The sequence below is a fragment of the Sminthopsis crassicaudata genome, chromosome 3, assembly GCF_048593235.1.
Source record: "Sminthopsis crassicaudata isolate SCR6 chromosome 3, ASM4859323v1, whole genome shotgun sequence".
Taxonomy (NCBI): domain Eukaryota; kingdom Metazoa; phylum Chordata; class Mammalia; order Dasyuromorphia; family Dasyuridae; genus Sminthopsis; species Sminthopsis crassicaudata.
In genome coordinates, this window is record NC_133619.1 from 48,724,059 (window position 1) to 48,739,880 (window position 15,822).

Consider the following 15,822-nt stretch of genomic DNA (forward strand, 5'->3'; position numbering starts at 1 on the left):
AACCAGGAGATCATTATACACTTCAACAGCAATACTATATGATGATCAATTCTGATGGGTGTGGCCCTCTTCAACAATGAGATGAATCAAATCAGTTCCAATAGAGCAGTAATGGACAGAACCAGCTACACCCAGCGAAAGAACTCTGGGAAATGAGTGTGACCTACTACATAGCATTTCCAATCCCTCTGTTTTTGTCTACCTGCATTTTTGATTTCCTTCAAAGGTTAATTATACATTATTTTAAAGTCCTATTCTTCTTGTGTAGCAAAATAACTATATGGATATGTATACATATATTGTATTTAACATTTAACATATATTGATCTACCTGCCATCTCGGGGAGAGGGGTGAGGAAGGAGAGGAAAAATTGGAACAAAAATTGTCAATGCTGGAAAATTACCCATGCATATATTTTGTAAGTAAAAAGCAATAATTTAAAAAAAAAAAAAAGAGCAGCATCTCTGACTTTAAAGACATCTGTACATTATAGAGGAGAATGCGAGCAAATTTCTTTAATACTATTTAACAATCTAAAGGAAGAACTAGTAAAAATACTTTTTATCTAGCAACTATTTCATAATTATATACTTTACATAGATGTTCCAATTCGGCCTAAAAGAAAATCTGCTAAAATATTATTAGCTACCTGATAAAGCCTCTTTTTAAATACAAGAGCATGAGAGAAAATTCATTATCATGCATCTCAGTAAAAAAATAAAAAATAAAAAATAAAAGATAGCAATTTTATGCACTAAATATTAGTTCCTAAAGTTTGTATTATTTTGATGAAATTACTCAGGATTACATTTCAAGAGCTCTCTAATCTATTCGTATAACTCTTTGGATCCCTCTGCAGATAAAGGACCATATTATTAGAAGAAAAGTAAAATCTATACAAGGTAAACCAATTATTTAAGGTGCTGGCCATCCTCACATTGAAGAGATTTCCTATATTAAAAGGAAACATGTCATCTGGAAATAGAAATTCATCTGAAAAAAGATTTTATCAAGTAATGTAAATCTATTCAATATTATTAAATATTTTTTCCTCCAGATTTATTCATAAAATATGTATTTTAGCACTACTGGTGAATCTTACTTACAATGATTCTTCTTGCTTACTGCTTTCTATTTCATTGTTCAAAGGCATATCAGATAAAAATGTGGCAAAATCATACAAATTAATCTTCTGATCTGTGAGAAGCTTTGGTGCAAGATGAAAAGGTAGATTTTTGTTAAAAAAAATTACCACAAACTCTTCATTACTCCCAGTACTCATTTATATTATTTGTTCTAATAACTCAGATTTGCCTAAATTTTTTAAAAGTCTACAGAAAGACTTAAAAAATCTTCAAGTATTTTGTAAATATGCTGGCTACAAATGATTTTATGCCTTAAGAAAAGGGGTAAAAATGAAAGTGGAATAGATGCAAGTAGAGATTTTTAAAAAATACTATAATCTGCTGTAGGTATTACTAAATTGTATGAATATAGATAATATCTATTAGAAGTTCCTCCAATAATGCAGTAAGAATTGCAGATGTGGTAACAGTGGCCACCAGAGCAGTAGTGGCTAACCACAAAGGAAGTACTACAGGATCCTGTGCTCAAAAACAGCAATTACTTCAGGGATTATGATGGAAAGAAGTGACAACTATGGTCTCTTTATGATGGAAAGAAGTGACAACTATTGATGTGTAGTTCAGTAAATAGCTAAGCCAATAAGATGACAGGAAAAAAATAATGATGAATGTTAGGAGGGGCTGGGGGAAAACTGGGACACTGATACATTGTTGGTGGAGTTGTGAAAGAATCCAACCATTCTGGAGAACAATTTGGAATTATGCCCAAAAAGTTATCAAACTGTTCGTACCCTTTGACCCAGCAGTACTACTACTGGGCCTATATCCCAAAGAAATACTAAAGAAGGGAAAGGGACCTGTATGTGCCAAAATGTTTGTGGCAGCTTTTTTTGTAGTGGCTAGAAACTGGAAAATGAATGGATGCCCATCAATTGGAGAATGGTTGGGTAAATTATGGTATATGAACGTGATGGAATATTATTGCTCTGTAAGAAATGACCAGCAGGAGGAATATAGAGAGGCTTGGAGAGACTTACATCAACTGATGCTGAGTGAAACGAGCAAAACCAGAAGATCATTATACACTTCAACAATGATACTGTATGAAGATATATTCTGATTGAAGTGGATCTCTTCAACATAGAAAAGACCTAATTCAGTTCCAATTGATCAATGCTGGACAGAATCAGCTACACCCAGAGAAGGAACACTGGGAAATGAGTGTAAACTGTTTGCAATTTTGTATTTCTTCCCAGGTTACTTTTACCTTCTGAATCCAATTCTTACCGTGCAACAAGAAATTCGGTTCTGCACACATATGTTGTATCTAAGATATACTATAACACATTTAATATGTATGGGACTGCTTGTAATCTAGGGAAGGAGGTAGGGGGAAGGAGGGGAAAATTCGGAACAGAAGTGAGTACAAGGGATAATGATGTAAAAATTTACCCATGCATATGTACTGTCAAAAAATATATAATTATAAAATTAATAAAAAAAAATAGCTAAGCCAAAAGGGAACTTCCACAAAGGAAGAAAAGGACTTCTTTTACAGTTGGACAATTTGCTGAAATTGATAATGAGTTAGTAAACCAGGTTAGATTCCATGGTCTGTGGAAGTAATAAGGGAAGAATGTGTCTGTGATTTTTAAGGTAATGTTTTATACCAATTGTTCGGAAATTAGTGAATGTCCTTTGCAAAAAATGGTATTGAGGTTATTTGGCTGATTGAAATAGGAAGCATTATACTAGGAACTGGGGAGCAACAGTACTAGAAACTCATCCCCCTAAGGGCTATCTGATGATAGAATGGAGTAGTAGTCAGCCACTCCTCTTCCCCTGGGGACCTTGTGACTAAAAATAAGTGGAACTGGGAGAATGGTTCCAGAGGGCCAGCTATAATATTATATATGGAGATACCATAAATTATATATTTAAAATTGTAGACTGATTAAGATTGATTCCAGTTATTTTATAATAGAAACAGAAAACTATTTCTGTACTTTGTCATTTCTTCCCTTTTCATTCTTTAAGTCCTAGCAAAGGGAATCTTAGGTGGGACTGATTTTGACATTTTATGTACTACTACTTTGCAACTTGAACCCTGACTAATCCCAACAATAAGATATCAAAATGTCTTTCCCCCATAGATTAAGTGTTAAATTTTATTTCTGTTATCTTAGTGGACTCATAAGTATCTTGAGATTACCTTCATTTGAGATTGTCTGATTAGAGAATTTTGAACATCTTTCCACATAATTAACAATTTACTCCATTAGAGTATATCAGAATTATCAGTTCTAAGTGAAAGACCTTTATTGGATGTACTACTTGTGATTTTGAACAAGCTAAAATATGCGTAACTCAGTTCCTTCATTTGTAAAATAAGAAGACTGAAACAGATGGCTTTCTAGGCCTACTTCGGTTATAAATCTATAATCCTATTTATTTCCAGTATTTTCCCTAAAATGTTTCTTTTCATTTTAGAGATACTGGTTTGCCATAAAAATCCCATTATTTATGTATAATCAAACATCAATTTTATCTCCAATAATTTCTTCCATTTATTGGATAGAAATATACTTCTTTGTACTGTAACATACTTGTGACCTCAAAGCGGGCATTTCCCCTAAGGAAGTGTTATGAAAGGCAATAATGATTTAAGTGCCTACTATGTGTCAGGCAATATGCTAAGCACTTTACAAATATTATCTCATATGAGGCTTACAACTGCCCTGTGAAGTTAAATGCTACTATTATCCCTATTTTTAACTGAAACAGGCAGAAAGAAGTTAATGATCTTCTCCAAAGTCATCACAGCTGGTAAACATCTGAGGTTACATTTGAATTTAGGTCTTCCTGACTTCAGGCCCAGTGTTCTGTTACTGGGCCATCTAGTAAAACTAATTCTAACCCATCCATTTATTTATACTGTGTAATTCTGATGCATGTATCCTTGCATAAATATTCAGAAAAAGGGGTTCACTATCATATGAGGAGTCTGTGAAAGATAAGACCTTACTAAGATTCTATTCTCTTAATATCACATCACACCAGGAACACATCTTGTGTTTAGTTCATCTTTTTTTATTTTTTTCCCTTTTTTTTCTGGCCATATATCTCTGGTGACACTTTCTATAACCATTTCTTCATGCACTGATTTCTGATGCACTGCAGCTTGCTTAAACTTACCACAAACTTCTCCACTGTCTTTTGGGTGATTCTCAGTTCCATTCTTCAGATTGTTGTATTTCATGGTTCACAACCACATAACATTGACAAGATCTAAAAGTTTGTATAGGATCAGAATGGACAAGAAGAATCTAATTGTCATTTTTTTCTGACATGGAACCTAATACTGACTCTGCGCTACATCTACATATTGCCTTCAAAAGTCACTAAAAAGTTATACCTATTTTAAAATCTTCTTCCATAACAGTTTCTTCAGATTTTTGTAAATAGCAATCATATCAGTCTTCTCCAGATTAAGCATTAGGATAATGCCAACACTTCTAAATAATTCTTAAAAAAACAAAAAAAACAAAAAAAAAACTTTCAGATCCAACAGTAAAATAATTTTAAGGACCTTCCTTCACTATGAAAATGTTATAAACTGCTGTACTAAGATGCTGCTGGCTGCTTACCTTCACTCCAAAAGGTTAAAGAACATAAAGAAATAACTAGAGTACAAAATCACCACCTATTGAAAAATTATGAAAACAATAACATATCTGTTGGAAAAGATAGGAATGTTCACAGATAGTAAAGTTTAAGTTTGGTGGCACAATGAAATAGAGCACCAAGCCTAGAGTCAGAACACTTATCTTCCTAAGTTCAAATCTGGCTTCAGACACCAGCTATGGGACCCTGGGCAGGCCACTTAATCTTGAGTACTTCAGTTTCCTCTTCTGTGAGAAGGAAATGGCAAACCACTCCACTATCATTCCCAAGAAAACCCCAAATGTGGGTCATGAAGTCGGATGCAACTACAAACTGAGCAATGAGTTCAGCTTCTCAATTCACCAGCAATATACACAAATGTTACTTCTGTTTTCAACAAGGTGAAATCTCTGCCACTACAGCCCTCTTCTCCCACTGGGAACTCTCAGAAGCATCACTTTTGGGGAAAAAGCCATATAGCCATCATTCTCATTCTCTAGACCCTCCCAACAGGCTCTCTGGATGGCTACTTGCTCCCCATACCTGCTTTTCAGCTACTTTACTTTATGCCACATTTAAATGTAAGCTCCTTGAAGTCAAAGGACTGTCTTTTTTATTTTCTTTATTTTTACAAAACATATGAAGCAATGTACACATTTCCTTTATAGGAAGTATGATGTACTAGAAAGGGCTGTAGTTGGAGTATTTAGGTTTAACTATCATCTCTGCTTCTTATTACTTGTGTAATCTTCTGTGAATCATTTAAACTATTTGATGGATGCTAAATAAGATATGCCATCTATCGTCCCATGATTTGATTACTAAAAATCAAATCTTTACTTTTGAATGAATGAAACATCCTCCTCCATGCTTTTCCAATGGTCAACATTTAGTTCTTTTCTAAATCTTTCCTTTAGCATCTCTCCTCCATGTCTGAAAATATAAATTCCTCAAGAGCAGGGGTTACTCCATAAGTCTTCTTTCTTTGTCTCTGCAGTCAGTACCTGATAAGCAGAGGAAATAACTAAAGCTAAAGAAATAATGATTGCACAATCCCATGTTGACTGTTACAGGAAAACTCCCAAAGAGGAAACTACATCTGTCAATGCAGGTTTCCATATTCTTGAAATTATAAGGTTAAGTGACAAGCCCAGTGTCACATAGCCAATTTGTAACAGAAAAATTTCAAGCTGACATCTTGCTAGCTTCAAAACTGGTTCTATCCATTACATGTTTCTTTTGACACACAAGCCCTTAATGATTACTGTATTAAAATGAAATATTTTAAAGCCTTTTTTTTAAAAACACAGTTCATGCTACTGAAACAAATCTTGAGATGTAAAAGTTAAAGGGAGTAATTTCTATCATAGAAAGTAGAGTATATAAACTTGGTTTTTTAAGAAATATTTTGATTACTGAATTTCAATAACTTGCTTCTTTTGTAATCCTAGTAGTTTGCTTTATGCATATTCTGAGAAAGGGCCCACTGCGTTCACTGATTGCCAAAAAGATCCATGACATAGTACAGGTAAAGAACAACTATGCTAGAGGAAGAAAGTTGAGTGCTGTGCCTAGTTGGTGATGATTTGGTTTTCAGTAGATCAATAATAAATTACAGATGTTGTGATTCTTAACTTAAAATATAAAATTAATATCATTACAATATAATGGGGCTGCGTATAGCTTACTTTAGTGATTTGAAATCTCACTTTAAATGAATTAAAATAATTTATTAAGTTTAATTAAGAATCAGAAAGTGAGTTTCAAAGCTAAAAGTTTGACTATTTGGAAGAAATTACATAAATTAGGGAAAGTAATTAATTTTATAATATACTTAGTTTTTTTTTTCTTCTTTTTTGGAAGATAAAAAAGAAAATGATATTATACCTAATGTGCAAAATGTCAGAACTTTTACAATCAAATAGATGTATTTAAGAAATGTGTTATTAACTTTGAAAATCCAAATCCAAAATTACAGTAATGTTATTTTTCTTACATTTCTCTGTCTTCATAAAATTCAAGATTAAAATGATTGAGAGATTTTTATATTTCTCATGAGAATACAAGTTCATTTAAAAGTACATGCAACGTAACATTTGAAAATACAGTTAATTATGTAAAAGTAAAAACAAAAACCTCCCCCCCATACAATATTGTTATAATACTCACACACCACATTGTAAAACAGAGACAAATATATCTTTGTGGAAATAAAATGGTCTTTGACAACAAGAGAAAAGGGAACCCTGCCAACATCTGCACATGTACAAATGCCTCGTCTTTGGCTACATTCCAACTGGCAAACGACAGCCATATCTACACTTCATTACCCAAGTCACAAGCAGAAGAGGATAAAATATATGAACAAATGTCGCATTGAGCAACTTTATATTCCTACAATGATTCTGACAATGTTAACTGAAATTCATATATGCTATCATGTAAGAAAAGTTCCCAAATGTCATTTCATAATTTACTACCTATCTTTTAGGAGCATTTAATTAAAAGGATTCACATTATGATTAATGTAATAATAATTTTTCATTGATTAATCAGAATAATCTCACTAAAAAGCAAATTTCACTGAACACACTGTGCTATTCTGGTAACTCAGCTAATAGAATATTCAAAACAGCAGAATTTTTAAAAGCCTAAAACTTGAATTAAAAGAAACACTGGCTTTGAACCAAATGGCCATAGTTAAGCAGAATTCAGAAACAACCAAGTTGAAAATGATAGCTTAAATATTAAAGATATTAAACCCTAAGAATAAGTCATTTTCTTTTTCCCCTACTGTCTATAGTTTGTAAATACAAAGAAGGATAAGAATTAAATTGTCCAAGTCTATTGAACTCTACTTAAGGGGAAAAAAATAACAAGATGGTTCTACAAGGAACTGTTCATTAACAAGGCATAGATGGTTTATAACCATGCAAATTTAATATAAATGATTTATCTAATTATCATGTATAGTTATTCACTCAGAGCAGTTCTGAGTAAATAAAAATTAAGAGATTCAAACAAACCTGGAACTATTCCAATCCCAATTATATCAAAGACACGCCATCTCATTGTTCAGAGCTTTTTAATCAGACTTGACTGTCTACCATAAAAGGAGGTTAATATTTAATAACTTTCAAAGAAATAAACATGTATAACTACATTTAATATTTAGTTATTTAACTTTACTTTTGCATCATGTGAGAAGATTTTGTCATTTTAAGACCTGTAAAAAGCATCTACCTTACATGTCTAGTAATATTTAAGAATGGCCATTTTAATGTATTAAAATTTTATCAGTGTTTAAAATAAGAACAAAACTATGAAATTATGAAATGCCTTAAGTATTACAATATTAAAATACTTCCAACACTGAAGGAAAAATTCCAACCCCATTATGCCTAAGTTTACAACTATCACTTTTATAAAAGAAAACCATAAACTAAGCTTCAGAAAACACCAGTAGCAGTGTTGGACACATGACTTGATATTGACTTGAAGCCAAGGTCCCAGACTGAAGTAAACAAAATCTTCTAATACAAGAGAAAATAAGATTAAGGTTGTCTGATATCAATAATTAATCTTAAAAGAAAAATTCATAATAGTTACATGATTTTTTTTTTTAAAAAGTTTCCACATAAAGCAAATTAATGCCACCCTTGTACAGAGTTACAGGTTGTTGTTGTTGTTGTTGTTGTTGTTTTTAAATAGAACCTATTTTTAAGATTTCTAACTTCTATACATAAAAGAAAATACTAAACATTCATTGGAGACATGGTACGTCTTAGAGAACTACTCAATACTAAATACATAGCATAATACCAAATAAAATTAAGGGTTATTAGTTTAGGACATTTGATTTTGAGCCATTGTAAAATTAAAAAAAAAAAAACAAGCTATGAACAATTTGAAAAACTTAGTGGATACCTAAAAACTGTAATTTAAAATTATCTGTTGAGCCTGACGATCAAAAAACCAAAAGGTTTTAGTCTACATATTAAAATTAGGGAAAGAGAGATTTTACATAGTATTAGACTGATGCATATAAGTATATTTATTGATGTACCTGTCAATAAAGAATAATGGAAACTGTCAATTTACTTGGAACTCCCCCCCATAATCTGTATAAACATTTATAACAAGTCTAATTCAAATTAAACTTTTAAAATTATACTACACTTTCTTTTGATCAAAAAAAAGTTGAAAAAATGTTTTATTTTGCAATATTCCAATGAAAAGGAATACTTTAAAATTATGGAATAAGTGAACGTAGTTTATTTCTTTCCTACTTCATTCAAAGTTAAACTTCAATCAAAAAATTTAATACTTTTGGAAAAAATCATCTTTAACTGTTAAAAACATGCAAACAAAATCTGAGATTCTCAGCAGAAATGAATATTTCTGAAAACAAAAATGTAAACACTGAAGGTTCTTGGAAAGTTAAGGCTATCAAAAGTTCAAAACATACAAACACAAAACCAAGTCTATTTTTTTGGGAAAAAAAAAAAGTTCAAATTTAAATCTAAATCCCATTGTAGTAACGCATGTTATAACAGCTGTTCATTGAGATTAGTGGATTGTGCTGGTGAAAAATAATGTAATGTGTTCACAGTTGTATGAACTGTCTGAAAAGAGAATAGAGCAAATCACAGCGATGACTTAATATTTATCTAATTTTTCCTGAAGTTTCAGTGGGAACTTAGATTCTTGATTTCTAATGCTTAAAAGAGGCTAGAGTCCATTACAAATACTCTATGATCAGAAATTTCCTGCAGAGCCAAAAGATACAAGTCCCAAGAAATGGTCTACTTATGTTAGGAAATATCTTCAAGACAGTAAAATATCAGTCTAAGAGACCCTGAAGTTCACTGTAATAGAATTTCTCGTCTATAACCATCTCTGCTTCATGTCACCATGTGAATGATTTCATATCTGTCTCTCTCTTTTTTTATTAAAACTTTTTTTATTTTCACAACATATGCATAGATAATTTTCAACATTCAAAACCTTGTGTTCCAAATTTTTTTCTCCCTTTCTTCCTTCCCATCTCCTTCACTAGATGGCAAGTAATCCAATATATGTTAAACATGTGAAATTCTTCTATACATATTTCCACAATTATCATGCTGCACAAAAAAAGATCAAAAAAAGAAAAAGAAATGAGAGAAAAAAATGCAAGTAAACTATAACAAAAAAGTGAAAATATTATGTTGTGATTCACACTCAGCCACTCGCTTCATCACAAGACCATTGGAACTGGTCTGAAAGTGATTTCATCTCAATAGAGAAAAAGCTGATATCTAATATTTTTTTCCTTCTTGATATTGGTTACAGACCTAGATCTTAACTCCATTCTTTAGTTATAGTCCCTCAACTAGAATTAAGCAGCAAATGATCATCTTTACAAGAAGGTCTAGTTTTCTGAACACCACTTACAGAAAAAACTTCTGAAAAAAAGGTAAACTTTTTTAAATGAACAAGTACATAAAATAATATTGAATATACTTATATTTACCATCTTCAACTTGTTCCCTTCCTAGCCACTCTCATAATGTTTTTACTGCCCTGCAAATCACTGTCAATGAATAGATATGTCTATAAAGGGCATTTTCAGAAGTATGATCCCACATGTAGATTTTCAAGAAAACTTACTCTTTCTCTCTGCTTAGGGGCAACATTAACAAGGTCATAAATACACATTTATTCTGGGGTTTGATGTAGACCTCAAACTCTGTTGCTCTAAACACAACTGATACAAAAGAAAATGCAACAGGACTTCAAATAATTGCAAAGTATCAAGTGCACTTTGAACACAAACTATCTTTAAAGTCCTTTCCTTATTTATGGATCCCAGGTCTCTCAAACTTTATAAGGTGAATAATAGTAAATTTCTTTACTTGCCAAGCTAACAAGCATTTCTTCAGTGGCCAATTTATATGTCAATTATTGTGCTAAGCACTGGAGATACAATAGAAAATAAAAGGAGCTCATCAGTGGGGGAGACATCACACCATGTATGCATAAATGAGACACACACAGCATGCCCTGCAGTGAACTTGTGAGAAGACATGGTTCATTTGGTATCAAAGCTTTTCATGCCCATTTGCTTTTCCATACAATAAGCACAAGGCTTTCAAATCCCTAGGGGAAAAGTCCCCACTAAAATTACACATGAGTAAGTGCTTAATCAATGCCTTCTCCATTCCACTCTATCACCTTAATTACCTGGAATCTGACAGTCACAGCTATTAACAAATTTCATAATAAGCAACATGTGAAAGAGGTGGCAATACTGCAACAGGCAAGTACAAACTACTACCATGTCTCTGACATTGTTTGTTCAAATACTGCTAAGTTATTTCTCACTCACTTTCTCTAAGCCTTTGACTTCAGCACTTTCCATAGAGGATTATAGTATATCTACAACTTAGCAGAGAAAAGTGGAAGACTAGGAGAATGAAAAAATGATTCTAAGTGGAAAAAAAGGATCTAGAGCGAGATACCATAAAAATATAAGAAGTAAGGGACTTTGTTGCAACATTCCAAAAGCATGATTTTCCAAGGAATGGTAAGGTTGCTCTCACCTCCACTTTCAGGATGATAAATGTAGCAAAATAAATGATATGTCCCTTCTTTCACTTCAATTAACCATGTCTAGAATTTTGTACTTAACAGTGGTCCCAGGACTGGACACTACAGGAAACAGTAAAGAATTAGAGAAACCAAAAAAATCTTCCATTGTTCCACTGGACTTAAGACTCAAAAAGGATCATACAAATTCTCTTGCCAGATGAGGACACTGAGCTGTGGGAAAAGGCCGGGTGACTTGCAAAGATCTTACTCTAGGACCAGTTTATTAAATATGAAAAAGACTCAACAAGAAAAGTCTGCCCAATAGCTAATCAATTTTGATGCCACAAAGAAAGTTCTGAAAAAGCTGTGATTTAAAAACAAGGGAAACAAACTCAAGGAAATCATGGTTCCCTATTATATCCTAAAATTCCAGAGTTAGAATGAATAAAAGCTTTTATTCAGTGTTTATTATGTGCAAAGCACTGTGCTAAGTGCTAAAGATACAAACAAAAAAAAAAAAAAAAAAAAAAAAAAAAGAAACTCTGCTCTCAAGGAACCGCACAGCTTGATGGGGGAATCAACATATTTGAAAGGTTTCAGCTCTAAGTCAGATGGAAGGTTTCATGGTCCTTAAATTAATGCAGCAGCAAAGCATATAGGAAAACTGCTTTTTGGTGTCATTTGTACTCATAAAAATCACATCAGTTCTAATGTTGAACCACTCCACAGGTCCAAGGACTTTGGTGACAGGCACATTCTTTTCTGGATATTCAACAGATGTGGCCAGAATACCTGCAGAAGCAGCAGCCAGGCTGCATCCCTATGAGGGCTGCTTCCAAGACTGAAGATTGATGGCCCTAGACTTGATTCTTGGGGTCAGAGGCTTGGAGTGTCTCCCTCAGGGCCCAAGGGGAGATGATGTTCAAGATGGGTGTGATGGCTTGACCCATCTTGTCCCTCTTGGGGTGCTCAGCTTCTTCAGCTAGACTGACTTGCCTTCCCCTTAAGACACAGTTAAGTGGACAGTTGGGGTGAGGAATAGGGGAACAGCACGTTCCCTCTCCACAGGAGTTCCTCCAAGTGATGCCTGGAAGGAAAGAAACTCCTGGGCCTCTTGGCCCAATCCATACCCAAGCCTCAAAGAGAATTCAGTAAAACCTACCTGACACAATTCACTTAACCCCTGTTGAAGACCTCCTATGAAGATGGACCACTACTTTCCCAAGAAGATGATTCCATGTGTGTGTGGGTAACTAATTATTATGAAGTTTTTCTTGACATCATGTCAATTTGTTTCACTGTAATTTCTATCAAATTCACCTAATCAAATAAGTTTTCCAATTGATAGCTCTTTAAATGCTCAAAGACAGGTATCATGTGCACCCTATGTTGCTGGTTTCCAGTTCTTTCAAGCAACCATTCATTAATCATCATGGATTCAAAGTTCTTCAACATTCTGGCTGCCGTGTCTCTGGATCAGGAGCTCTTATTTCTTGGTGCCAATGTGGCAGTCTAATGAAGTCAATAAACACTTTTTTTCCCCCCAGAACTTTTTTTAAATCCATAAAATATATAGAATTACAAACAAATGAAACCAGTTATATTGAAATAGATTTCTCAATTAAAAAAAAAAATCACAAGCCCCAGATATAGAATATCTGCTCTCAATGTTCTTCACAGTCCTCCAACTTGTAAATGACCTTCCTAAATATAGTGCCCAGTACTGAACACAACTCTAGTACAACAGATTGTCAACTCCCTGCACTCCTTGGAAGAGATGCCTTAGCTTTTTTTTTTTTTTTTTTTTTTTTTTTTTTTTTTTTGCTGTTAAATCCACTGCTGATTCATGGCTTGGAGTCATAAGTTAATGACAAAACAAAAGGCTACAAGTAGTTTAGCAAGTGTCAGAATTCATCAATACATATTGGGTTGTGACAAAATTCTAGGCACTATGACTTTTTAGCTGCGCAAGTGAAGGTTAAGTTTTTCAAGCTTGCTGGTCAGTGTCAAACCTCTTTAAGAACTGTCTACTTTCAAGCTTCAGGCTAAAGAATGAATTAAAGATGCATGCCCATGAGATGATAATAATAATAGCTAACACATACAGCGTTTGCTACCATTATTATTTTATTTGATCCTCATAACAATGCCAGGAGGTAGGAGGTATTATTTTTGTTGTTCAGTCATTTTAGCTGTGTCTGACTCTTTGTCATCCCATTTGGAGTTTTCCTGGGAAAGATAATAGCATTTCTTTCTTCAGCTCATTTTACAATTAAGGAAACTGAGGCAGCGTTAAGTGATCTGTCCAGGGTCACAAAGGTAGTAAGTATCTGGGGCTGGAATTGAACCCAGAAAGGAGAGTCTTTTGACTCCAGGCCCTGCAAACCACTTAGTTGCCCCATTACCATTTTATAGATTAGAAAATTGAGGCAAACCTAAGTTAAGTGACTTGCCCCTTCCCAGCCTCCCCAATACTACCCTTAAGTTAATGTCTGAAGTAGAATATAAACTTAGAGCTTCATGACTCCAGGCCCATTGCTCCATTCACTACACAACAAGTGCTAAAACAATAATAATAAAATAAAAATTAACTTTAAAAAAAATTCAAATCCTAAAACCCGGATAAAAAGACAGGACTCATTCTTGTTCTCATTTTATGTGGGCTTCTATTCCTTTCAAAGCTGCTCTTAATGTTCATTTGAATCTGATTCCAGTGCAGTAATTAAAGTTAACATTTATACAGTCTTTACATTTTGCAAAGTGGTTTACATATTTACCTTATTTGAGCCACACAACAACCCTGTGAAGCAGATGAATCAAATGCCGAATGATTATTAAATAACTTGCCTAGGGTCACAAAGACCAAGGTAAGTCATCCCAACTTCCATTTCAACATCCTATCCAGATTACAGATAAGGAATCGAAGCCAATCACAAGTTTAGTGGCATAATTGGTAAATGTCTGAGGCTGGATCTTTAACTCACAGCATATAGGGCTTTCACATGGATCTATGCTTCTAAAATAAAGTTCTTGCCCAGAAATTATTCTGGAAGGGAAGAAAAAATTCAAAACTAGGACTGGCCTAAAACCTTTAAAAGATAAATGCATGACTTTTAGACTTACTGTTGTAATCCTTATCTTAAATGGCTTTCAAATTAATCTGCCAATCTCTGATAAAATGTTTCAATCTAAAGTCTCTTGGTTTATCAGATTAAAGTCACTTCTTTCTCTTTATAAACAATTCATAAATACTGAATTTACTGCCAAGGTAAATTTCCTATGAAGAAGGACTAGTATTGACTTTTCTCCAGGCCACTAAAAAACTAACACCTAACCCCATTCCTGTTCACACCTACTTTTCAGTCATAGAGACAGGCATCCAAATCAGAGGTAAAGACACACCAACTCTGGAAATCTATTTCCAACCTATGTATTAGATACTCATAGTTCTATACAAAGGAGCTGAAATGGATCTCACTGAGAATGGGAAACAGGTGCGGAAGAGGCAAAAAGGAATTTACCCAGTGGGTCACACTGAAGTTACTGCCAGAAACAGGATGAGAGAACCTTTGCTGCTTGAATTCTTACAAATAAATTTTCTTTTATCTTCAAAAAATTTATTTTTTTCAACTCCCATTTGTAGTTTTTCTGTTCTTAAAATACTGCCACTAATTTAGAAAACCCTTAAATTATCCAAAGATGTGTAATCATCATCTTGCCAAATATTCAACTCCAATATTAGGCAGTACAAGAACAGATCATTCCTTAAACCACTAAGATATCTTTTAGGGAGATAAAGTGAAAGTACTAGAAAAGCCAAGACAAGGAAAAAGATGGAGCAAGAGCAGGAAAGATTGGGATAATCTGCTTTCAGGAAATCATTTCTTGACACTATCCCAGATACTGTGTCTCTGTCTCTCCCTATCTCTGTCTCTCAAATCTCCTTTCTTATTTCTAAAAAAGTTGTGACTCAGGGAACATTTCTCTGGTAAGTGTAAAGCAAGCTAACATCAAAATAAATGTAATTTGGTCCAATTTATCCAACTAGGAAGAGAGCTGGATATCTTGACCTGAGTATTAGGTCAAAATGTACTGCTGTTTTCACAACACATACTACTACTACTACTACTACATATAAGAGACCCTTTGTAGATAATTACTGTTCAATTTGTATTAAGCCCAGAAAATAAGAGGGTAACAAGCTCAAGTTCTAAATAACTCACATGTTCTATAATGCTATCAACTCTAATGTAAGGAAGATCAGAGGGATTGAAGAAATTTTGTGAACAGAAACTCTGGTATAATTTAATGAGGTTATTAGTACAAAAGTTTTTGGGGTTTGTTTTGTTTTTTAACTACAAGTCTAATTCAATCAAGGGAAAAAATTTCTTTGGGGATTTGGCAATTTTTTAAAATAAACTCAGAAGGAGGCAGCTTTAAAAAAAAAAATCATGAAATCACCAAGTAGCTCCCTCTCCTGGAAAAATGTCTGCATTGTTA

At 33.5% G+C, this 15,822-nt stretch overlaps 1 protein-coding gene and 1 long non-coding RNA gene across 3 annotated transcripts in view; one reads left to right on the plus strand and one right to left on the minus strand.

The window, feature by feature from the left end:
- LOC141564828 (uncharacterized) overlaps positions 1-15,822 on the plus strand; it is a 176,574-nt gene that overhangs the window by 68,955 nt on the left and 91,797 nt on the right. The window lies entirely within an intron of this gene.
- DIPK2A (divergent protein kinase domain 2A) overlaps positions 1-15,822 on the minus strand; it is a 38,820-nt gene that overhangs the window by 18,083 nt on the left and 4,915 nt on the right. Inside the window, exon 1 of one of the 2 annotated variants that reach the window (XM_074298417.1) lies at positions 1,108-4,575. The exons of the other annotated variant lie outside the window; for it this stretch is intronic. The gene's annotated coding sequence lies outside the window, so the exon portion shown is untranslated. Of the gene's footprint in view, positions 1-1,107; positions 4,576-15,822 lie in introns of those variants that run through there. 2 annotated transcript variants of the gene reach the window in all.